This window comes from Pleurodeles waltl, chromosome 2_1 (genome assembly GCF_031143425.1).
Source record: "Pleurodeles waltl isolate 20211129_DDA chromosome 2_1, aPleWal1.hap1.20221129, whole genome shotgun sequence".
Classification (NCBI taxonomy): Eukaryota; Metazoa; Chordata; class Amphibia; order Caudata; family Salamandridae; genus Pleurodeles; species Pleurodeles waltl.
The window spans coordinates 367,947,810-367,974,173 of NC_090438.1; positions in this window are offsets into that span (position 1 = coordinate 367,947,810).

Below are 26,364 nucleotides of genomic sequence, written 5' to 3' on the forward strand. Positions count from 1 at the left end.
GGAGGTGGAAGACCATCCTTGAAATCGGTAGTCTCCTGTCTGCATCTGGAGGGCTGGCATGTATGCATGGGTTCATTCCACTTCTAATACAGTCAATCCAGTGAAATATAAAAATGTGTCAAACACTAAGTTATTGGTAAACCACTCACAAAAAAACTGGATTATCACACCACATGTTAACAAGCAATGTGAGTGGCAAAAGTTAGGGTGGGCAATATTCTATGTTTTGTCAATACATAATTTTTTTGATAATTGCAGAAAGTACATATATTTAATGGCGGCTGGCAAGCACTTAGACTGGCGGGGCAGGAAATTGGTGGTAGGTTGGTGCATGCATGAAATGTGAGTTGCAGAGTAAATAAAAAAAGAAATAAACACTTACGTTCCTTGCTGCATGACGTACTTGTTCCGGTCCATGTTCTGCTCTGTCTCCAGCAAATACCCCTAACCAATCCTGGCACTGCTTTCATGCTGGTAAGCAGCATGAAAGCAGCACCAGGATTCCAGGGAGCAGCCCCTCACAGCGCTCTTAAGAGTACTAGAGGCCTGTGTTTTCTCTGACACAGCTGTCTTAAGACAACTGGGTTAGAAAAGTTTAAAGTGTGCATGTCTGGCTGGCTGTCGCAAGGCACAGACAGCCCACCAGTCCTTCCTGCTACTGCTGCCACTCAGCAGGCCCACTTCATTACCATTTTATTTTTTGTCTCTTGGGGCATTTCAGTGGGGCGACGCTCCTCTACTGTAATGGAGGATCTGCCCCTGCATATATTGCACGATGCCATTATGAACAGTCATCAGCATTAAGCTTATTGTACTTAAGTGTATGGCTTGAAGACAAACGATTTACAAGGTACTGCTTGATTCCTTTTGCACCCTAACCCACTGAAGATCATATTTAGCATCTGTGTCAGAACTGTAAATCTGTTGCTGCATTGAATTTGTCTGTTCATGGGAAAAGCGACTGCCTCTGGAGCTGGGGATCCAGGTTCAAGCCTTGGCATTGTTGCAACGATTGAGTGGAAAATCACTCAATCTCCCCGTTCACAGGGACAGCACCTGGATATCCTCACGAATGATAAGCCATGCTATATCAATCTACACATTTTATTTAATTTCAACAGAAAACAGCTGGGCGCAGGCAGCACCCCACTGCGTAAACCACTACTCTCAAAGAGTACGTTTTTAATATATTATTACAACATACTTGGTTCTGTGCCCCAAGGACATTAAACTAAGGAAATAAAAAACATAAGCACAAATAAAGAGAAAGATGCCCAAACCTTTGCAGAATATGTGTATGCATATAAAGAATACATTTACAATGTTAGCTGATTTGAACAATGAAAAGTGCTGATGCATAGATGGTAAAGGCCTGCTTCCCTGTTTTTGCTTTTTTATACTTCTCAGTCTGCAGTCTGATGGTGTGTTGGCTGCACACAGAACATCACAATATAGTGACTTTATCGGATGGTTTTGTAAAATATGCGGCTGACTTTGAAGATGATACAGGATGGCAAGAGAAGCCAGTGGCTTCCATCAGGATGGAGACTAAGGGGTATTTCAGAAATAAATATACAGAATACATTTTGAAAAAAACACTAGAAAAAAATCTGTGGTCACTGATATTTTTGAGCCACTTGATGGGCTGATAGTTTTGAATACCAATCCTCACTCCACGTTTTCCTTTCTTCTTCCTTTAAAATTGTATTTTAAAGTGGTCATCTAAGACGTTCTTACATGAACCATTCGGTAACAGGAAATCCTGAAAAAAAAATCATGTAAACTGTATCCATACATGGATGATCATTACTGCATCAAATTTGGTCAAGATGTTTCTTGACTTTTGGTCACCCTCTAAAATCTGAGCTGTTCATATCTTTTGGTGACCCTTGCACAACAGTGCTACCAATTTACAACTTTGAAAATATTTTTAGTACATTTAAATAACGCATGCTTGCGAAGGTATCAGCACCAGAGGATATGTAAAAACAACACGTAGAACTTGTTTTATGTTAAATACGTTTAAGTAAATGGTTTCAATGATACTGGTAGTTCTTTATTTGTTCCTTTGCATCCTGTTTTTTTAATGAAATAAGTCAGAATTATTAATTACCTTCAATTCCCATTCCAAAACAGAATCATACTTTGCTGTACCTCGGCCATTGTCTCTATTTCATTTTCCATTTGTTCCTTTTCTCAAAATAAAATATGATAAAGAGGCAGTAACTGCTGACTATAAGCACTATACGGACGAGAATAATAATATGTTAATCGGTTCAGGATATGCGAGTGAATGATTGCTTAATTAGAAAGACTGAAGAAAGGAATGCAATCAGAGCACAGTAATGACACTGAATATAACATCAATCAATTAATACCGAATAATTTGTTAAATGTTACCTTACGATATCGGTGGATGCGCTCGGAAATTAGATTCATAGAGAGCTGCATGCAGTAAACGTCCTTTTGCAATCAGTAATGATTTAATTGCTCTCCTCCAACTAATCTTTCTATGCAGCTCATACCCACAGACAGAACGCCGTTGAATGGGAAGACACTTGTTACAGGAGAAGGTTATATCTGAAAGGAAAGAAATGGGATTGTAGCACAATGTTGGAGACACATATAAGAGATTTTAAGGCGGACACCTTATCATTTTATCTGCTCTATAATTCAAGTTTGAGAAGTAAATTATAACGCCCTACTTAAATGTGGTAACCATTACAAGCATTCCTGAAACGTGAAGTTTACCTTATGAAAAGGCTATTTTTAAACTATGGCAGATGCAAGATCAGAACACTAAAGTAAATTCTTTGCTCTTTTATCATATACAGTCACTCACACTATAAAAAGGTTTTAGCAGAAAGCACGTGCATGGGTGTTTTTTGTAGATCTTTTAACCTGAAATGCAATATTCTGCAAGGTGGTGCAGTCCTAGGAGCAGGTTTAAGCTGGCATTGGCAAAACCAGTCGATCACGTTTGAGTAGGCATTGGCAAAGCCGATTGGTCTAGATTTGTCAATGGTTTTTGGTCGCCGCTGTTAGCTCTACCAATGCCAAATGCTTTGAAAATGCACTAGCACTGGCTAAGCAAAAGCAGCGAAATTATATTGGAAATATGATCAATGCCACTAAGGAAGCTACATTCATTATATGATATTTAATATTTACTGACAACTGAGACTAAAGTATTCCCATGAATAACTGCAAATCTCCTAACGGAAACAGGGAGTTTGCTGGATGTCTGGAAAAAAATAGCCCACAGCATCCATCCAACCAAAGCATCTGTGAGGGATGTCTCACATGATTCCATTTTCACTGCTGCTTACACATTCTTGCTGAGGGTTGCTACAGAAAGTTACAGTGAAAAAGCACCCTGCAAATACTGGAGAATTTCCCAAGGTAATTGTTGAATACCTGCGAACAAAGCCATTTCTTTAAGATTTTACAGTGCCCATTATCTGTTTGTAATGCTAAAGGTCTTCTTGACTGGTGAATCACTTTAGCCAACTCAGAGTAGAGGGACTGTTTCAGGTACAGCTTCCAAATGAATGTCCACACTGCTCAACTGAGCAATTTGTGAGTGGGAGATAGTACCTGACCCTGCATGAGGAATGATTATTGTAATAGTATCTTCTATGCTAGGTGCCCGTGATATCTAACACAAGGAGGAACCATCCCTCCTTTGTAAAAAGGGGCCAACCCATTATAGCTGCTTCCATCTTTTGGATTTGTATTAACACATTGATAAAGACATTAGCAGGAAGTCTGTAAGCACAATGACTCCCAATTTCATGCTTGGTGATGAAGAAAAATGATATAGAAACTGTAGTGAAAAACATTCTATGGTGACACAAATATATCTTATCATGGTTTCCCAAAGCGCTGACATATTTATAATACGACCATCTGCTTAAGAGTCCGTTCCCTAGAACAAGGTAGCTATCTGATATACCAGAAACCAAAATTGTTTGCTGGAAGACGTGCAGCTAGCACCCACCCTTCTTAATCTCCCTCTCTGCACTGAGCTGATTGCTGCTGCTGATGCAGAGAGTGCTGATGCCGCTGCTGAACCCACTGCTGGAGCCTCGCTGCCTCAATTCCAGATGATTTGCTGCCTCGCCGCCTCAATGTCTTGCAGCCAACTGCTGAGCTGAGCACCTCTCCCAGCCCTGATTTGACCAGACTTATGGGCATCTGTTTTTGTACCTGCGCCGGGTATTGTGACTGCTCCTGTGCAGGGTGATTGCATCCATGCCCGCCAGACCACCAGTCAACTGCGCCAACTTGAGCGTTCCAGTAGAAGGATCCCTGTGGATGGGAAGGTTCTCTGTGCAGAAAGAGGTGAGGCAGACATGGGGCTATGCTGCACCATGCCGGAATCTCTTGTAGGAGAGCATATAGCACAGCATACAGCATCACTTACCCTGGTATCTTGTGGAAGTGGAGAGCAGATAGCAGTAACCTGCAACATTGGCAAAGACCAGACCAGCCCAGCAAGTTACGTTAGTGTTTCCGTGGCTAGGGGACGCCGCGTTGTGTAGAGGAAGTGGGTGCGCTATGTTGCAAGGCGGCTTGCTGCCCCGCTCCTCCCTGGCTGAGGCACTGCAGTACAGTTAATGCCTCAAATGAAGGACTAATTCATGGAAGAACTGTGTTTGGCCCTGTAGTGCACTGTGCAGTGAAAACACAGGAGAAGAGCACACTATAAGAACAGCAACAGGCTCCTGCTGCCCTCCTTTGGTGTCAGCAAAGGACCAGGCCTGATAATAACTGCCTGCAAATGCCAAAATTACACCTAGGACATAACATGCAGGGCCCTGTGCCCCCAGACCCCTGGGAGCACTGCCTTACTATGAGGACTAGTGGGACTAGCAGGATCAGCCACGCTACGTAGTATGTAATAAATTGTCAGCAACCTGAGGCACTGTAACTTCATTTTTTGTGCCATTCAGTGATATGATATGAACAGCTCAGATGTTAGAGGGTGACCAAAAGTCAAGAAACTTCTTGATCAAATTTGATTCAGTAATGAACTCTCAAATGGTGGCACTGGTTACACTGGCTCTGCAAAAAAGACTAAGTTACAGATGCATATAACATACACTATGGGGGTCATTACAGCCCCAGCGGTCAGCGATAATATGGCGGTAAGTACTGCCAACAGGCTGGCGGTACTTACCGCCATATTGTGACATTCGCAGGTTGGCTGAAGACAACCCACCAATGTACCACTCCGGTATCCATCTTCAGCCCGGCGGCCAGCACTGTTCCACCTGTGGAATTATGACCCCGCCTACCGCCATGGTTTTCGTGACTTTCTTAACGGCACGAAAACCATGGCAGTAGGCACTATCAGTGACAGGGTATTCCTTCCCTGTCACTGATAGGGGTCTCCCCCTCTAGTTAGCCCCTCACCCCTCTACTTCTCCAAAGCCCCCCACCCCTCTACATTCACACCCCCTCACACACACACACACCATACACACACTCATTACCACATGCATCCAGGCATGCATACATCCATTCACACACACATCTACACACACTTTCATACATACACGCAGACACGCATTCACATAACACAACATACACGCACTCACACCTCCATACATGCACACTCGCATTCAACACACACCTGCATCCATGCACACACAAAGATTCACGCACCCTCACACACACACAGCCCCCCCACGCCCCTCCCCTGTCGGAGACCCGACTTACCTGTCTTCAGGGGGTCCTCTGGCAGGAGACGGGACTGGGCGCTGCTAACGCCAGCAGCGCCTGCCAGCAGAACACCGCCAGGCCATATTATGGGTCATAATACTGCTGGCGGCGGTCTACTGACGTGGTGCTGCTGGTGGCAGCAGCACCACCTTACCGCCATCCGCCGGTATGGCCACAGCTGGATTTCTGCCATTCTTCTGGTAGAAATTCGGCTGTGGTCATAATATGGCGGACGGCTGGTAGCTGAGGCAACAGTCTTTTGGCAGCTGTCACCATGGCGGTAGGAGGTTTTTACCGCCACTGTCAAAATGAGGACCTATATTCCATATAGTCCGGGCAAAATCAGACCAGCCAGAGTAAGGCAGCAGGCCCCCTCAATGGCCAATAAAAGGAAAATAAACCACCAAGATGCACGCAGCACTAGCAAAAAAAACAGGGCCCACAAAGGGGAGTATCTCCTGGTCTCAACCTTGGAAGAGACAGCTGCATAGGTCCATGGGGCCTGCCCTCCATCTTTGGCAACTGTTTCATTGGCTATAACGTGAAAATTTCAGCCAGAAATATATGCCAAATGAACTTTCTTAAAGTACACTGGGTCAGTGCTTTGCTCAAGTATTGACAGGGTTAATGGGCTTCCATCTCCACTACAAACTGTGGCCATGGATCTCTCCAAGGAGGGGTTCGAAGACACTGCAAGACTAACAAACATTGAAACTTCAATTTCCCTGGTTCTGCCTGTATATAACAATGAGCATACAGAAACAGCAGTGTCTACAAGGATGATGACTGCTGAGAACACTGAGAATGTAGCTGGACTTGCAGATAAAGTGTGGCACAATGAAGAAAATGGTGGCATGGAGGGCATGGCTGTCATGGTGGGAGACAACAACCCAACCAGAAGAGGGTTGCTTGGTGAGATTGAGGTAATAAGAATCCAGTCCAACTGGGGTCTTCTAACCATTGCCACTGGCTCAGTAACAACAATGGACTTAGCAACCATTGTCCCAGTCCCTTCACCCAACATTCCAACAAGCAGGGAATCTCCAAAGCTGTCTGCAGAAAGTGATCTATCATCCTATGATGACAAACAATTAAGTATGGAATCCCCTACAATGCTGCCAAAACACTCCAACTTCGTTGCCTCATATTCCATCCCCAGAAAAGTCTCCTTCTTTGCTACCATCAATGACAAGCTACAACACCAGGCCAATTTCCAGGGACCACGCTTTGACCCTTACAGAAGTACCAACAACTATTTTTATCAACACAAGGCTGACACGCAGGGTCCTAACTATGCACCACATGTACGAAGCTTTTTGCATGGCGCAAACAGCAAAGTTTACTGTTTGCGCCATACAAAAAGCACATCGAGATGCTCATTCCCATTTTGCGAGTCGGTAACCTGGTTACCGACTCGCAAAATGGGAATGCGACTTGCAAATAGGATGGGGTGTTCCCCTTCCTATTTGCGATTCGCATCACGCTGTAGAATTGCTTTGTGACCGCGAACGCAGTCGCAAAGCAATTCGCAGTTAGCACCCATTTCAAATGGGTGCTAACCCATTCGCAAAAGGGAAGGGTCCCTGAAAACATTTTTTCAGAGCAGGCAGTGGTCCCATGACGCTTCATATTTTCGTTTGTGTTGCAACTCGTTTTCCTTTAAGGAAAACGGGCTGCAATACAAAAAAAACTGCTTTATTGAAAAGCAGTAACAGACATGGTGGTCTGCTGTCTCCAGCAGGCCACCATCCCTGTGAGTGCAGCGAATCAGAAGGGGGTCACAAATTGTGACCCACCTCATTAATATTAATGAGGTGGGCCTTTGCGACCCCCTTGCGATTCGCAGATGGTGTCAGGGACACCATCCTGCATCCGGGTTTGCGACTTGAAAAGTGTGAGTCGCTCAGACTCGCAATTTGCAAACTTGGAATTTTCTACTTCTGGCCCTATGACACCTCCTATCTTGCAAGGTAAGAAGGGGAGGAGCTTGCAGCTTCGTATACCAAACTCTCCTGTGGAGAAAAGCTGACCAACATCAAATAGCGACTTCAAACTGGACAAACAACATCAGACGGATACAATATGGGTGTCGCTCTTGAACACCGTGAAACTTTATGTCACTAACACACTGATAAAATGGACATTCAACTCTCCCTCCTCAACTCCTTATCAGTTTTTGTTTCCAACATCCATGGGAAACTTGTAGATTTAAACAATCTAATCAAGAGGGCTCAATCTGGATCACAGCTAACGCAACTAGGCTGTACTTGTGCCCCAGTTGTGGAGAAATTATCTACTCTGCTTTCAATGCTGGGAGATCTTCTGAAGGGCATAAAAAAATCAACCAATCCCATTATGGCCATCCCTTCCACGGTGCTCCACCCCCAGAGAGAGAGACAACTGTCTTTGTCTCTGATTCAATCTTGCAGGAGGCTCAAGAGCTAAGCACGGAATGCGCTCAATCTCAAGTCAAGTATTCTCAGGCTAATGTGGAAATTAAGGAGATTGCAACTTCTGCACAGCTGGCGTTTTCTTTGTGGAAGCAAGCATCAACAGGCAAGCCAGCTCAAAGCACAAATGAAGGAGTTCCAACAATTGAGCAGCTAACAGGCCTTCAGCCATAACTAAAAAAAGAAGGAAAGGCAGGAAAAGGAAGAGTGGTATTGCAGCCTACTTCGGAATGGTCTATATAACACAAAAATCCGTAAGACCTATCCAGAGGTCCCCTGCAGCAACAGTACCTTGTTTACGAAACACATCCAGCCAAGGCTCTTCGGACAGACATATCGAGGTAGCAAAAGTGGAAGTGGTGCTCAGTGGAGGAGCTCTACATGGGGACACAGCATTGTTCTATCCTCAAGTTACCAAGGCACTGGTACCTTGGATTCGTCCTCTGAGTCTGTTGAGCTGCATGTCGGCATAGCCCACCAGCTCTGACTGGTGAGGCGGCCATCTCCTTGGGTGGCTTCGACTCAGTTCCTGGACAAGAGACACAGAGGATTCCAAGTGAGGCAGGATCTGGTCAAAAGGGGGCGGCTAAACTAAACATCAGATTAACAACAAATGTGGAAACGCACTCAGTGAATCAAGTAAGTTGAACTCCTTCAGCGGTTTCAGCAAACCTGCTACTAGCCAGAGTCACACTGCCAGACCCAACCCCCAATGACTCTGTAAGTCAGCCTGTTAAATTGGCATTACTACAGGCCTAGCTGAGTCCCAAGTCTGCGTAATCTGCTGCATGATCAGGCTGAAATAGGCACTACCATCTTTCTACCAGAATATAAATCAAAAGGACGAGGAGACATCTTAAACGGGAAATATATTGCGGTTACTAACAGCCTGAAGGACTTAAAATTGTCTGATCAGCTTGCCATAGAATTCATTGACTTCAGCAACCCTCTAGGAAATGAAGCAACAAAAGCCACATGGATATCTCCTGAGATAGCCAGGAAGGTCTTGAATGAACAAGCACAACTTAGGCTTTGGGGAATAAAACTGTCACCTTATTACACCCCAGGCTACCCCATGCCATTGTCAGCCATGATCCAAACAAAGTCAGGACCCACTGTAACAAAACCACAAAAGTCACTGTGACGGGCTGGAACCTGTTCGCCCGTACTCGGACTTCACTTGTGCTGACACTGCCACTGGTGGGCCCAGGCAGCCCAGTTTATCGTCCTGTGATTGGCTGGACATTTGCAAGCGGCGGGATGTCAGGAAGTTAAAATCGCTGCTACCGAAGTTTACGGTGTCCGGGATTTGTGAGGAAGGAGTCAGAGACAATCGAGAACCAGTGAAATACCATCAAAACCAGGAGACGGACGACAACCATACAGACGTCGGGAGCAGAGGACGGAGCCCAAGGACTACACGGAGGCAGGTGGATCACTCGTATCTTGGCGGTGACGGCTGGGGACGAGCATCGGACATCCTGAAGCCCAGAGACCGGGAGGACGAGCTGCTGCATCCCGCCACGCTTCCGGAGAAGCGTGGCAGTACAGGTGCATGGGATCACGAGCCTGAACCTGAGTAACAGCGGGGAGAGAGAGAGAAAGAGAGAGAGAGAGTCGAACGAGGGCACAAATACAGCACAACAAGGGGGGGGAAGAGTGGAAGGAAGGGAGGGGGAAAGGGTGGAAAACTCCACTTACCACTAATACCGTAGAGTATAATAAGAGTCTAAATCACCGAAGTCATCGCGCACAGGATCACGAGCACTATAGAGAGGGGGGGGAGAAGAAAAACAGAACCATAGTAAGAAAGGATGTCAAACATAAAAGAAACACTGGAATGACTAGTATCAAGAATAGAAAGTGAGGATAAAAGGAAAAGAAACTCAATACTTACCATACGACAGGAATACCTAGGCCACTTACCACTTCTGTTCTCTTCTTTCTGCATGTACCTCCCGGGGAATCCCTACGGAAGTGAAACAGAGAAGAGGAGAGTGAAAACCTGACTACAGACAAACCCTCACCACCTTCTACCCAGCAATTAATGACCAGAAACACGTACCTGAACTTGCTTCATCCATATTATTCCAATAAAACCTCTTTGTTTTTACACTTGGAACTCTGTCGGAGTGAGTCCTTGCCTACCATCCGGTCACAAGTGGTGTCAGAAGTAGGATTTTGACGGAAACCGCCACCATGGAGGAGAAAACGAAAATAGCGGATGTTATCGCCCAGTTGGCTGAAGGGCAACGGCACCTCCAAATGATATGGGAGCAACAAATGAAAGAAGCCAAAGAAGAAAGAGAGGCGTTGCAGACCGCACTTAAAAGCCAGGCAACAATTATGGCCAATAATCAGCTGGTTCATGAAACCGCATTAGGCAAGCTCACTGATACCATTGCTCATACTAAGGTACATCCTACGGTGCCCAGTAGTGTGTTACAAAAGTATCAGGAGCAGGACGATCCGGACTCTTTTTTCACAAACTTTGAAAGAGTAGCCAGCACCGCTAACTGGCCTGAGGACAAATGGGGACAATATATCGCCCCTCTGCTCACTGGACAATTACAAACCACATATCAAGCCATTAACCCAAGTGGGACCTTGCCATATAAGGACATTAAAAAGACAATTCTAGAACGAGTGGGCGTAGATACTGAAAGTTATCGTACCAAGTTTAGACAGACAAAATGGCAGCATCAAGAGAACCCCTGCACCTTATATTACCGAGTTCAACATGCTGCAGGGAGGTGGTTACAACCCACGGAAAACACAAAAGAAGATATGTTTAATGTCATAGTATTAGAACAGTATTTGGATGCTTTACCACCCACCACCAGGAACTGGGTAAGACAACATCCCGGGCTAACAAACAAAACTGCAGTAGATCTTGCCTGTGCCTATCATAGAGGTTCAGACTTCCGTGCTACCACTAGTCGGGTTCCCCCCCCTCCAATGCGACCAACTATATTGAGAAATAATCTCCAGCGATCTGTATTGACACATGGTGCCGATAGATCATCCACCACAGGCCCAGGGCTACTCCGAAATGCGGGCCCTGGACCCCAATGTTACAGTTGTTCAGAGTGGGGACATATTGCCCGTAATTGTCCGCATAAGAAGGAAACCGAAGAACCCATGGAGATAGGGCTGACTAAGGGAAGAGTGTTCTGGTCTGGAGGAGACAAACCCAAATATTTCCTTCCCATTGTCATCAATAATGAGAAAAGAACAGCTCTCATTGACTCCGGCTGTAGTCAAAGCGTGATAAGGGGAATCTAGTATTGCCAGGACAAATAGAAAAAGGGCAACAAGTCCTAATCACATGTGTACATGGGGATCAGCGGTACTATCCCTTAGCTACAATAAAATTGCAATGGAGAGAGCGGTCAGACGACCTCAGAGTCGGGGTACTCTCCAAACTAGAGGAGGACATAATCCTTGGTACTGACTATGTGGATTTTTCCTCCTTATTGGAGCGAGCAGGGCAAAGACACTCATATTTGCAAACCCGCCCGTCCGATGAAGATTCTACTCTATCTGGGAGAATTTGTACTATTACAGGAGATTTCTGGCGGAATCAGAATGAGGATCCTTCCTTAAAACACGCATGGCAGCAGGCGCAGTCTGGGGAAATACAAGGGGTAGGTCCCAGGTTCATAATTCGTAACCAATTACTGTATCGCAATCCCACACCCACCCGGGGAAATGACCTTCAGTTAGTGGTACCTATAAGTCATCGGCAACAAGTATTACAACTAGCACATGGGGATAACGGGGAAGGACACTTGGGAAGGGAGAAAACTGAAGAGGCAGTACTTAGACGGTTTTATTGACCAGGGGTTTATGGTGAAATACGTAGACATTGTGCAGAATGTCCCAAATGCCAGTTATACAACCCTTCTTCCCAAGTCCCTGCTCCCCTCCAACCCCTTCCGATTATTGATATCCCGTTTACCCGAGTTGGGATGGATCTCATTGGCCCCCTCATGCCCTCCACTCGGGGTAGACAATACGTACTTGTGTTGGTAGACTATGCTACACGGTATCCGGAGGCCATAGCTCTTCCCAGTATACACACTAAAACCATTGCCCAAGCAATGATTTAATTTTTTTCGAGGGTGGGTTTCCCGAAAGAAATATTGACTGACCAAGTGACCCCATTTATGTCCCGACTGATGGCGGAAGTATGTCACTTATTAGGGGTCAAACAAATTCGTACCTCAGTCTATCATCCGCAAACCGACGGACTGGTCGAAAGATACAATAAAACTATTAAATCCCTCCTCAGAAAAAGTATATCAGATGCGGGCAAAGATTGGGAGAAAAAGTTACCGTTAGTCTTATATGCCATCCGTACACATGTACAGGCGTCCCTAGGTCACAGCCCATTTGAATTACTGTTCGGCCGCCAACCTCGTACATTGTTGGATATGTTAGCCGAACAATGGGAGGATACGGAGGAAGAAGTAAAAGATTTGTTAACCTATACCTGGGAATTAAGAGAGAATTTACATACGGTATGGGAAGAAGCCCATACTGCTTTACGGGAGGCCCAGGATAAACAGAAAAGGCTATATAATACCCGAAGCACAGTACGAACCTTGACAGTAGGAGACAAAGCACTGGTGTTACTCCCTAGTACAGATAATAAGTTGTTGGCCCGATGGCAAGGGCCATTTGAAGTGACAGCTCAGATTAACCCCACCACGTACAAATTGGCCATACCCCAAGGAAGTGGCAGGGAACAGATTTATCACATTAAGCTGCTTAAAAAATGGTTAGATCCTGCAGAGGACCATAACATTCGGTACATCAACACTGATGTTAATGAAGATATTCCATATCCCACCCTAACCAAACCTGAACTCCCTAAGCCGTCCTTACCCTGGATCAATCCTGACCTTACTGGGTCTTATCACAACCAACTAACTCACCTAGTGCGACACAATCATGATGTCTTCTCCAAATTTCCAGGGAGAACCCCCCTAGTCCAGCATCCCATTCGCCTTAAAACAAATACGGTTCACCGCCAGAGACCATACCGCATCTCTGAAGCCAAACAGATGATTATCGAAAAAGAAGTCCAAGCCATGTTAACAGCAGGAATTATAGAACCGTCAACCAGTCCATGGTGTTCACCTGTAGTACTGGTACCTAAGCCAGGTGGCAGTACCAGGTTTTGTGTAGACTATAGGGGGGTCAATAATGTAACCTATTTTGATGCATATCCTATGCCGAGAATTGATGAACTCATTGAGAGACTGGGTCAGGCCAAATACTTATCTACCTTAGATCTTACTAAGGGGTACTGGCAGATACCCTTAAGGAAAGAAGATAAAGAGAAAACTGCGTTTGCTACCCCTTCGGGATTGTACCACTTTACAGTCCTCCCTTTCGGGCTCCACGGAGCTCCTGCCACCTTCCAAAGACTCATAGACGAAATCTTACGACCTTTTAGACAATATGCTGCAGCCTATCTGGATGACATTGTTATCTATAGCAATTCCTGGGAAGAACACATGACCCATCTCAATACCGTTTTACAGGCTTTACGAAATGCACAGTTAACTGCCAATCCTGAGAAATGCTGACTAGGTCAAACGAGCATCAGATATCTGGGTTATGTTGTAGGGGGTGGTAAGATCTTTCCCCAAGTCGAAAAGGTAGAAGCTATCTCCAATATGACGTTCCCTAAAAAAAAGAAAGATGTTAGGGCTTTTCTGGGATTGGTGGGTTACTATAGACGTTTCATTCCTCACTTCTCCACAGTAGCAGAACCCCTTACGGAATTGTTAAAGAAATCCTATCCCAACACCCTGGGGTCCCCTTCAGTGACTGCGCTGCGAAGCTTTAACCGTCTTAAAGCTGCTCTTATTTCTGAACCTGTATTATGTTGTCCTGATTTCAAAAAGCCCTTTGTATTACTCACTGATGCCTCCGACGTGGGCCTTGGGGATGTATTGTCACAACCCCAAGAGGATGGGACAACCCACCCCATTCTCTACATCAGCCGGAAACTACTGCCCTGTGAAACACATTATCCGATTATTGAGAAAGAATGCCTGGCAATAAAGTGGGCTTTGGAATCCCTCCGATACTATCTCTCTGGCAGACCCTTTACCCTCATCACTGATCACGCTCCTCTTACCTGGCTCGCCCATAATAAGGACACTAACTCCCGCGTTCTCCGGTGGTTTCTTTCCCTACAGCCTTTCTCATTTCAGATTCAACATCTGCCTGGCAAACAAATGGTAACTGTGGATTTTCTCTCCCGCTATCCGATCTCTGAGCGGCTCGACAGGCCGCTCTCTAGGGGGAGTGTATGTGACGGGCTGGAACCTGTTCGCCCGTACTCGGACTTCACTTGTGCTGACACTGCCACTGGTGGGCCCAGGCAGCCCAGTTTACCGTCCCGGGATTGGCTGGACATTTGCAAGCGGCGGGATGTCAGGAAGTTAAAATCGCCGCTACCGAAGTTTACGGTGTCCGGGATTTGTGAGGAAGGAGTTAGAGACGATCGAGGACCAGTGAAATACCATCAAAACCAGGAGACAGACGACAACCATACAGACGTCGGGAGCAGAGGACGGAGCCCAAGGACTACACGGAGGCAGGTGGATCACTCGTATCTTGGCGGTGACGGCTGGGGACGAGCATCGGACATCCTGAAGCCCAGAGACCGGGAGGACGAGCTGCTGCATCCCCCCACGCTTCCGGAGAAGCGTGGCAGTACAGGTGCGTGGGATCACGAGCCTGAACCTGAGTAACAGCGGGGAGAGAGAGAGAGAGAGTCGAACAAGGGCACAAATACAGCACACCAAGGGGGGGGGAAGAGTGGAAGGAAGGGAGGGGGAAAGGGCGGAAAACTCCACTTACCACTAACACCGTAGAGTATAATAAGAGTCTAAATCACCAAAATCATCGCGCACAGGATCACGAGCACTATAGAGAAGGGGGGGGAGAAGAAAAACAGAACCATAGTAAGAAAGGATGTTAAACATAAAAGAAACACTGGAATGACTAGTATCAGGAATAGAAAGTGAGGATAAAAGGAAAAGAAACTCAATACTTACCATACGACAGGAATACCTAGGCCACTTACCACTTCTGTTCTCTTCTTTCTACATGTACCTCCCGGGGAATCCCTACGGAAGTGAAACAGAGAAGAGGAGAGTGAAAACCTGACTACAGACAAACCCTCACCACCTTCTACCCAGCAATTAATGACCAGAAACACGTACCTGAACTTGCTTCATCCATATTATTCCAATAAAACCTCTTTGTTTTTACACTTGGAACTCTGTTGGAGTGAGTCCTTCCCTACCATCCGGTCACAGTCACCTACTCTGTAAGTAAAGGTGCTCGGAGTGCACTCCCGCCCCTCCACTGTGCAGAACCCCTGGCAACAACCCAAGATTGGGCCTTGTTAGCACACACAATAAACAGCAGAAGAACACATTTTTAACAAACTCCACAAAACAAAAATCATTTTGCAAGCCAGGCAGAGATCCCTACAATGATTTGCTCCTGGAATATAAATGGACTGGGAAATAAAACATCTAACACTCAGTTTTTACTCTGACTGTATTCTTCTACAAGAGACCTGGCAGGATCAGCCATTATACCTGCAGGACTTTATGGTTCATCACCTCCCTGCCTGCAAAGGAGCCAAATTCGACCACCTCAAAGGAGGTCTTACAATATACTCATCAATTGCAGGTATTAGCAAAGTCAAAGAGTTGCATGTAAAGTCATCTACAACAAATGCAATAAATGCCATCAGAGCAACATTCAGATGCGAAAAAACTGGATTTGCAGCTGGTGATAATAAATGCATACCTGCATCCAAGAGACAGGGCCAAAGGTGCCAACCTACTAGTAAGCATGATAACAAGGCTCCTTAGAGAGGAGCAAACATCAAACGTCATACTTACATGAGATTTCAACTTGCACTTATTGGGATCAACGGAGGATGACGACTTTTTGGAAGCTCAGTTGCTTGTGAGGCACATCCCCCCTCAGGAAAGCAATAAAAGGGGCAGGCAAAATAAATCAGGCAAGAGGCTATTGAGGGAACAGACTTGAGCATCTCAGTTTTTGGGCCTTAAATGGTTGGTTTCCTGAAGACAGCCCACCAGCAGCAGCATTCCATACAGCAACAGCTAGCACAGCAATCGATTACATGTTTGCAACCCTCCCTCTGTTCCACAAAATCTCTGCTTACCATCTAGGAAAAAAGGAAAACAGCCACCATCTCCCACAAAAATGGTATGCTCAAAGTGAGTAACCTTATCTCTGCACCAACCAGTTGAAGCTCCTTGCTCATCTACACTATGGACAATAAAAGAATCAAATGCAACCCTCTGTCCTTAAATAATCTGTTGAACTCAACCAAGGCCTTATTACAACAGCAACAAGGAATAAGTAGCACCCCTGTTGTTGGATGGGAGGCTTTCACAAAGAAATCAGTAGAAACGTATGCAACCTCAGTGAAGCCCAGGAATATGTCTCAGGGAAGGATTCGACAGGGGCACCACTGCTGAACACGAGCAAATTGAGCTATTTAATAAATCAATAAATAAAACACTAGGAAAGCCCTGCTTGTACGCATCAGATATCAACTTGCAACAGGAGCTGAGACAACTCAAAGCAGGTCTAAGAAAGTTAAACTGGGCTCTAAAAAAGGAAGATTAAGAATCTCTGAGTCAAGCTAATTTTTGAAGCCAAAAAGCAACAACAGCGTGCATTTCTGGTGCACGATTAATACACTTCTAAGCCCCACACATTGTGGTGTCAGCTTACACCTAACAGAGGAGGCCTGGGTTAATTTAATGTGGTAACACTTCAATGGCGAAGCTGAAGCAAGAACCCGAGCAAGAGCAGACGAAGCAGTACCAGACCATAAATCACATTGTGCCTCTTTAGCATCAACACTCCCAGTTTAGGCACAGCAAATCATGAGACAGATATCCAAAAGAAGATGAGAGGGGGCCCCCAGCCCAAATGGTATACCTTCTGTCTTATTTAAACTTGAAACAACTTATGGGGCAGATGGCTTGGAGCTGGTATTCCAGCAAATTCTAATGGAGGAGGAAATCCCAGCCTCATGGAGGGGGTCCATTATTTCACCCATCTTCAGTTACGGGAATCAGAACAATCTGGAAACTTATAGACTGGTTGCTGTAATTGATAATGATGCCAAATATTTTTTTGGGTAATCTTAGAGGAGTTAATATCTTGGGCACAGTAACCCAAGCATCCCTCTTAACTAGACTTGATTCTGCAAGCACACCGGCACTACTATCAGAATTCTGATCCTCTCCGTATTAAATGATGCTATCAAGGGGGCCAGCATACCCCTGTATCTTTGTTTTATTGATTACCAGTCGCCTTTCAATCCTATAGACCAGGGCAATTGAATTGAATAACTGGAAGATCCCATCTGCTCTTTTGAAACAGTTGACTCTGGTACAAGTTAAGTTGGGTACAGGAACTCACCTTTCTAGCCGCATCCCAACTATCAAATGCCTGAAGCAGGGATGCTTCTTAGCACCCACTTTGTTTAACTTCTTTATGGCAGATTTAACATTGAGGTTAGACAGCTGCAATTCTCATGCCTTGAAGCTGGGGGGCTTGGTCCTCTCAAATTTACTTTAGGCTGATGACTTGGTACTCAAAACCTGCACCCCTGTTGGCCTACAACATTTGCTAGATGTCACTCAATCCCACTCAGGTGAAAACAGCCTGAAGATGAATTTTTGAAAAAAATAAGACCAAGGTCCTAAATCAAAAAAAGACAAAAGGGGCCCCACACTGGTATCTGGCCAACCAACCTCTGGAGACAGTAGGAGAATATAAGTATTTAGGAGTGACAATAGACAGTATCATTTACCTCCCAGAAAGAAGTCCTGAGGAGGAGAGACAACACACTGACTTTTGTGCTATAAAACCTGAAGAACAAAGTCGGGATCTTAAGCTGTGCTCCGTTACTCCTGGTGATCGATGCAGTTTGTTCCAACAATAAAGTATGGGAGTGAGTCAATAAGGGACAGTGATGTGGCCACTCTGGATGGAATAATAGATGGTGCATTTGGAATGACCTTCAGCCTTCCTAAGTACACATAACCAGTCTAAATAAGACTTGAGTTTGACCTGCAGAAAAGGAAGTTGACCAGAAGAGGTGCATACATCAGTTGCTGGTACAAGATTAAAGGCACACAGCCAAAGACCCTGAACGCTCATCTTTGGGCAGAACTGATGACCAGGGAGTACTCTCCAGCAAGGGCCCATCTTTACGAGTCAATTAAACAACTGGGCTTACAAGACTTGTGGGGGGCGCCAGGAACTCATCTAAGTTTCAAATGGCTGGTAAACAAAAAACATCAAACATGTCTCAATTCTAGTGGCTAATGCAACACTGACAGGCAGAGCACATGGCTGGTTTGTTCTGCACAGTCATACTAATGCAGCACCCCAGCTCTACCTCTGTACAGGGTTGAACAAAGCTGCAAAAGAGAAATATCTGTGTTACCACCTCAGCATTCTACACCACACATAGAAAGAAGAAAAAACCTCCATGGATTGTTTTTGTGCAGAAAAGTGTCCCTTCCTGCACAGAACCAATCCTGTCTGTTACACAGGCATCCTTCCACCATGGTGTAAGGGTGCCCGTGTTGGCGCTAGGCTGATCATTGTGCACCAGCACTTGTAGATACAGCACATTTCTGCCCTTTCCCTGTGGTGCAGGACAGCAGAGCAAGGTCACCTGCGTGCTGTCCTGCGCCACAGAGCTTGTATATAAGTCCCTTCTTCTCTAATGAATTGTAATCTTAGTGTGTTGACCTAGCTGCAATTTAGTCAGCTGAAGTAGTCTCTCCTACTCAGAACCAGGAATCCAGCATTCAGATGAAGTTTCTGTTCTCTGGAGGAAATTATCAAATCAATAGGCTTTGTTTCCCACAAACCAGGCTCCACTGCCTTATACACCTTATATTTTCTGTGGCTCACAGTCTCAGGATCAGAATCATAGACCAGTGTATCCATTCTGGCAATAGGCTATACCATATAGAAGACTGGAGCTAACAACATATTCATATAGTTCACTTTTGAGACCACTGGAAGCAGGCGTGCCTCATTAGTCCTTTCCCACTCGCTAAGTGGTCACATTAAAAGCAGGTTAAATACACCGCTGCCTATAGGTTTACCTGGAATTGCCTCATCCTTTTTCTTCCAACTGTTTTGAGCAGTACTAATATAACTTAATAACCTTTATATGGTTGTGTCGTCCATTTATGTTTTCTTTCCTGAAGCTTGTTGAAATATTCAATTTTGTTAGAAATTGGGTCTTTGGTTGGCAGTCAGGTTACCCCTTGTCCAAGCAAGGACCCTCACTCTAGACAGGGTAAGTCACACACAATCGAAATTATCCTGTACCCACTTTCTGGTAGCTTGGCACTGAGCAGTCAGGCTTCACTTAGAAGGCAATTTGTATAGTATTTGTGCACTAAATCATACAATAACACAATATAGCACCACAAAAATACACCACACAGTGTTTAGAAAAATGTATAATATTTATCTGGTAAGATGCAGGTCAACATGATTCAAATGTAATAAGTATAGGTTGAGATATCACTGGAAAGTGATATAAAGGGGGTGATTCTGATTCTGGCGGGCGGCGGAGGCCGCCCGCCAGAATTCCGCCCCCATTATACCGCTCCGCGGTCAGAAGACCGCGGAGGGTATTATGAGTTTTTCCCTGGGCTGGCGGGCGGTCTCCAAAAGACCGCCCGCCAGCCCAGGGAAAAACTCCCTTCCCACGAGGATGCCGGCTCGTAATCGAGCCGGCGGAGTGGGAAGGTGCGACGGGTGCAGTGGCACCCGTCGCGTATTTCAGTGTCTGCAAGGCAGACACTGAAATACTTTGCGGGGCCCTCTTACGGGGGCCCCTGCCGTGCCCATGCCATTGGCATGGGCACGGCCCCCAGGGGCCCCGCGACCCCCCCTACCGCCATCCTGTTCATGGCGGCTTTCCCGCCATGAACAGGATGGCGGTAGGGGGGGTCAGAATCCTCATGGCGGCGGAGCGCGCTCCGCCGCCATGAAGGATTCCCCCGAGCAGCGGTAAGTCGGCGGGAGCCCGCCGACTTACCGCTTCTGACCGCGGCTGAACCGCCGCGGTCAGAATGCTCGTGGGAGCACCGCCAGCCTGTTGGCGGTGCTCCCGTGGTCGGTGGCCCTGGCGGCCACCGGCCGCCAGGGTCAGAATGACCCCCAAAGTGTCTTAAGTCCTTTAAAAGCAAAACAAAGTCTCTTCCAAGCACAAAGTACCTGAAAAATCTCATCAAAGAACCACAAGGGGATGGGTGGAAACAAAGGGGTGTGCGTTGATTTCTCAGGCCGCACACGGCGATGCGTCCTTTAGTTTTCACACAGGGACGGCTGTGTCTCGATTTCTGCTGCTCGGTCGTGGATCCTCTTTGGGTTGCGCGGTTTTCAGACGCCCCGGGGACGATGCATGGATTTCTGGTGCTGCTAGGATGAAGTCAAGAAAGCTGCGTCGATCTGGTAGGTGTTGCGTCAAATTTTTGACCACCCAGCAGGTGCTGCGTCGATTCCTCTCTGAAAGTCGGGCTGCATCGCTCTGGCTCGGCTGTGCGTTGATCCGGTGAGGCCGTGCGTCGAATTTCCAGTCACTACGCTGGCGTTGCGTCAATCTTATTATTGCGAAGTCGGGCTGCGTCATTCTGGTTCAGCATGTGGTGAAATTTTCACCACGGTGCAAGCTGTGTGTTGTTTCTGGCAGGCTGTGCGTCATATTTTGCCACACAAGGAGTCCTTCTTGTAGAGATGAAGTCTTTTTGGTCCTGAGACATCAGGGAACAAGAGGCAAGCTCTATCCAAGCCCTTGGAGAGCACTTCTTCACCACAGCCAGAGAGCAGCAAAGCAGCAGGGCAACAGCAAGGCAGCAGTCCTTCACAGAAAGCAGACAGGTGAGTCCTTTGAGTAACCAGGCAGGTCTTCTTGGCAGGATGCAGGATCTGGTTCAGGTTCTCGTCTCCAGGAATAGTCTGAGTTGGTAGGGGCAGAGGCCCTGTTTAAATACCCAAATGTGCCTTTGAAGTGGGGGAGACTTGAAAGAGTGGCTTAGAAGAGCACAAGGTCCCCTTTCAGTTCAATCCTGTCTGCCAGGGTCCCAGTAGGGGGTGTGGCAGTCCTTTGTGTGAGGGCAGGCTACTGTCCTTTGACATGCAAGTGTCAGACCCTCCACCCTCCCAGCCCAGGAAGACCCATTAAAAATGCAGATGTCTGCAAGTGAGGCTGAATATCCTGTGTTTGGGGTGTGCCTGAATGAATGCACAAGGGAGTTGTCAACTAAGCCCAGCCAGACGTGGATTGTAAGGCACAGAAGGATTTAAGTGCAGAGAAATGCTCACTTTCTAAAAGTGGCATTTCTAAAATAATTATATTAAATCCAACTTCACTAGTCAGCAGGATTTTGTATCACTATTCAAAATCAAAAGAAATATGACCTTTCAGATCAGCAGCTGCCACTGAAACAATGTATGAGGGCAGCCTCAATGTTAGCCTATGAAGGGAGCAGGCCTCACAGCAGTGTAAAAACAAATTTAGGAGTTTTACACTGCCAGGACATGTAAACTACACAGGTAGATGTCCTGCCTTTTTTTCTACACAGCACCCTGCCCTATGGGTTACCTAGGGCATACCTTAGGGGTGACTTATATCTAGCAAAAGAGGAGTTTAAGGCTTGGCAAGGACTTTTACATGCCAAATCGAGGTGGCAGTGAGACTGCACACACAGTCTTGCAATGGCAGGCCTGAGGCATGGTTAAGGGACTACTTATGTGGGTGGCACAATCAGTGCTGCAGGCCCACTAGTAGCATTTAATCTACAGGCCCTGGCACATGTAGTGCACTTTACTGGGGACTTATAGGTAGATTAAATAAGCCAATTGGGTGTGAACCAATGTTACCATGTTTGAAGGGAGGGAGCATATGCACTTTAGCACTGGATAGCAGTGTTAAAGTGCACAGAGTCCTAAAACCAGCAAAGACAGTGTCCAAAAAGTGGAGGGAGACAGGCAAAAGGATAGGGGTGACCACCTTAAGGCTGTCAGGTCTAACACATTCTTACCTGAATTTTGGCTACTGTTTTTTTTTTCCTTTCAGTCTTGTCGAGTATAGTCCAAAACATTTATCAAGCTCCTAAATGTAATAAGTGTCCAGGAGCTCAATGGTGTCTTAACCACAAAAAAAGCCTGTTATGAATTAACTTTTTCAAAAAGTGATTCTTCTGGTTCCTTCTAAATTTCACCATTATCATTCTATGTCTTTTACCATGCCATTGTTATACTTTGGAGAAATGTGCAATTACAAGTAATTACAACTCCTCATTTCCATTAATACATATACAAAACAGCAGAGAAAATATGGGCCTGATTTACATCTTGGCGGGATGTAAACTGTGTTGCAATGGTGACAGAGTCTACGTCCTGTCAAGATAAAGGTCTGCCTGCCAAATTTAAAAGCTAGTGGACCTTAGGTTTAGTCATGGCAGAGACTAATCCAGCTCCCCGTGACTAACCCCCTCTGACGGGCCTATGCAGTACCACCCAGTTCCTCCCACCAGATTTAGATGGGTGGAGTTAGAGGTCAGTTTTCACTGCCCACCACCACCACAAAAACCCTGACTGTAGGGGGCAATGAAAATTGCTAAGTGTTCCCTTCACCATGGGAGATTACTTCAATGGTGATTGGAGCATTTTCTTTTTTATTTTCAAAAAGAAAATCATGCTTCAGATTTTCTTTTTGAAACGAAAAAAGAAAAACGTTTGATTCAGGGCACCCTCATGTTTCTGGAGCCCTACACCTGCAAACAGCATTAACAGGAACTGCCTTGACAACGGTTCCTGTTAATACTTAAGAAGTCACCATCAGCTTGATGGCCATTTATAAATTAGGCGAGTGGCACCTTGGTCACGGCGACGGAGTAATTTACTCCATCCCGATGACGAAGAAATGGGCTGCCTGTCCATATATAGATTAGGTCCCTTGTGAGGGAATGTTTGAAAATGCTTATTTATTTTGGGCTCTTTGGCTCTCTGCCTCGTAGATCGAGTCTTCTTTATTTACAAAGAGATGTTGCTTGGCTACAATGTCAAGACTTATCAATTTACATATTTCCATGGATCCACTTAGCAGCTATGCTTAAAGTTAGGTTATTCGATAGTGCTCTTGACCTGGTTTCACACCTGAACGTTTGTATTGCAAAAAAAAACCTGCAGGACTCTTAAACACCCCGAGAATATATTATACTTACTAATTTGACCCAGCACGCTAAAATGGCACTGGTAGTCACAATGATTAGCAGACTTCCAATTAAAAATTAGCTAAATAATCACTAATTGTCATTATATTGCTATGAGTTCACTGTTCTGTCAAGGTATGCTAGGCTGTATGCCAATCAATTCAAAGTGTTGTGCAGTCAATTGGCATTCATGCTAAGGCCGCCTCACCTCTTTTTTCTTGACAACTCATTAACAATGCTCCTGCCAGGCATTTTTCAATAAACTCCTTTTAAGAGCTATAAGGCACATTACAAATACAGCCATCAATCACAGCCCCTGCGAGGAGGAAACGATGCAGACAAATGTCCATAATTCAGTGATTTCAATCATTTGAAACTGTAGATTTCTTTCATAGCGCCAATAATCTTCCTTACTAAAATAATGCTCTTAGAGCCTCACATTCAAATACTGTGCTGCTATTTAGATTATACATTATCACTAGAAATTCAGAATAGTTTGAAACATCAAGGTAATCTCCCAAATGTCCCCTGGGCACATCAAGTTTAAATGAATAGCACAGAGGAATTTTAGGTTTTGTTATAAAATATTGGATGTTAAGTGCAGACAAGACAATTCAATAGAAGAAGAGAAGGGGTCCAAGTTGCTCAACTTGCATGTGCGCCCAATTTTCATGCCGCTATATACTTTGGTATTACAAAAGGGTCAGCAAACGCTTGCACTACCCCTTATTTAATACTTTTCGTGCCTGCCCATATGCAGCTCCAGAGAAATCCAAAAGGGGTGTTCCTTCAGTTACATGGGGTATGGCCCCATGCAAATGAGGGAAACACTTTGCCTTTTCTCTCACGATATATAAAGGATATGGGTGCATTGGCAAGGAGGCCGTCAGGAGGTCTATTGACTACGGCAGCTCATTAGAGCTTTACAATCGGTAGCAGTGGATTCTGCAATTGCTCGAGTATGGGGCAGTACAGAAAGAAACACGTAGTAGTGGAGGAACTATGGGGCAATTTTATATTCTGTTCGTGCCATTTTACCATCATTTATTTTGACACTAAAACAGTGCAAAGTTAACTCCATATTTATATTTTGACACTAGACCCATCTAGCATCAAAATATAGGGCTTAGCGCCATATTGTGGATGCGGAAAACTAACTTGTGTTAATTAGATGAAAGGAAGACATTCCTGTCCACAATATGACTTTAACACCTAATTTACACTCCAGTGCAAAAATTATGCGCATGGAGTAGGCGGACCCAAATAACGGTGCTAAGCCTGCTGAGCATCATTATTTAACACCAGGTGTTAGGGGACCTGTGGACCCATTGCCATGGAAAAACACCATGGAATGGGCCCACAGGTGCCCACCCCTAACCCCAGGAACACCCCCACCCAAACCAGAGGGACACCATAGGATGGGGGACCCCATCCTGTGTAAGTAGAGGTAAGTATAATTATTTTAGTTTTTTTCTGTGCCATGGGGAGCCCCTTACATGGGCCGCCACCGCCTGGCACTGGGTATGAGTGCCTCGGGAAATATCCCCAGGCTGGTTAGCAGCATATTTATTGTTGCTAAACAGCCTAGCATCATTCCTGGCCCACAAACGCCTTTTCTGCTCTGGCCACCCCTCCCAGCTAGCATCTTTTCTTTAGACGCTAGCCTGTCCTATGTACCACTGTGTGCCATTCCATTAATATGGTGCCCGGATGGCGATATGGAATGACGCTAGCAGGCGCTATGGATTTTGGCGCAAAACTGTGTTAGTGCAGTTTTGCAGTATAATCCATAAATACGGGCCTGTGTAATAGGTGATACGTCAGGCTGCACTCTTGTCCACTATAGTGGGCAACAAGAGTGTGGTCAAATACCACTCACAACGTAATTGTAAACTGGCCTGGAGCATACTAAATCCAACATTAGAGTCCAAAGTTGCTTGTCTGTAAATGAACGTTAAACAACTACACCAGATATGGACGCTTAGTTTATTTAAAAATACTATTTTGGAATAAAACCCGAAAATTGCACTTAATGTGGATGACTGCTTTGTTGTTACTACTTCCACTTTGGACTCTAATATTGGATGCGGCAACACATTTGTGTAACCAGCTTTTGCTGTAATACCACCCCCCATGCCAGGTGCAAGTTCCTGGCTGCCTTGGGTGCAGTGAATAACCCATCAAACGATGCACTGCCCCATTGAGCTCAGTGCGTGCACCTACTTAAGGGTGCACAACTGAACAAACAGTGACACTGCTCCCTGTATATGACACAGCTGCTGTTTTTCATGACCCCTTAGCTCTTATTTATTACATAAGGAGCCACTGATGCTTGTGCAAGCTCCTTCTGCATTATGGACCGTTCTACCATAAGATGTGTACCGTACTACAGAGAGGGACACGATCGCAAAGAAGTTGTCAGGCGATGTACTCATTGTGCACCACATATAAAGTGGTGCACAGTCAGTGAGCCTCCAATCAATCCTGGATGCATCCCCCTACAGGTAGGTGCAGTCACACACTGCAGCCATCTGTGGGGAGAATCCCTACCCCCTCCTCAGTATTACGCATGTTTGCCTCCGATGACAGAGCCCTTCATTATAAATACTGCTTCTGCATTAGGACAGCATTGCTACCAAATGCTGAGAGCAGGTCTCCAGGTTGTCTTTTTTGACAGCTTCATTGGTGTTTATGGAACCTGCTAGCATTGGGCCTGAGGGAAGGGTTAGTAACAGCAAACAATGGACATTTGCTTGCTCCTTATTTAAGAGAAATGTGTTAACAGGCTGATAATCCACAAAAGTTCATACCTTAAATGAAGGTGTGCTTTCCCTTACTGATCACCTTCAATC